Source organism: Penaeus monodon, chromosome 34, assembly GCF_015228065.2.
Source record: "Penaeus monodon isolate SGIC_2016 chromosome 34, NSTDA_Pmon_1, whole genome shotgun sequence".
Taxonomy (NCBI): Eukaryota; Metazoa; Arthropoda; class Malacostraca; order Decapoda; family Penaeidae; genus Penaeus; species Penaeus monodon.
In genome coordinates, this window is record NC_051419.1 from 24,802,630 (window position 1) to 24,802,952 (window position 323).

General features: G+C 25.1%; 1 protein-coding gene across 1 annotated transcript in view; it reads right to left on the reverse strand.

Annotated features, from left to right (window-relative positions):
* LOC119594656 (homeotic protein distal-less-like) overlaps window positions 1-323 on the reverse strand; it is a gene marked incomplete at its 3' end in the record, with an annotated part of 61,360 nt that overhangs the window by 38,133 nt on the left and 22,904 nt on the right.

Consider the following 323-nt stretch of genomic DNA (forward strand, 5'->3'; position numbering starts at 1 on the left):
AAAGTATAGTGTGTTTATTTTACTTGTTTTTTTTCCTTGTATCAGAATTTTTACTTATTTTTATTCTATGTCGTGGTTTTGTGTAATCTGTATTTTTAGTTGTTATTATCTTGCATATTTTTTATTGATAAATAGATTCATTTTCTTTAAACACTGAACACATCATATATACAATGCATACAAAGAGAAATCTAGCAATTGGTGCACTCATAATAAACACTTAAACATGCTTTATTATTTGATTATGTTATAGAAATAAAATCACAACAGGCAATAATTAACATAAAGTTCTGCGTACTATCAAGGAGAAATAACAAGCAACA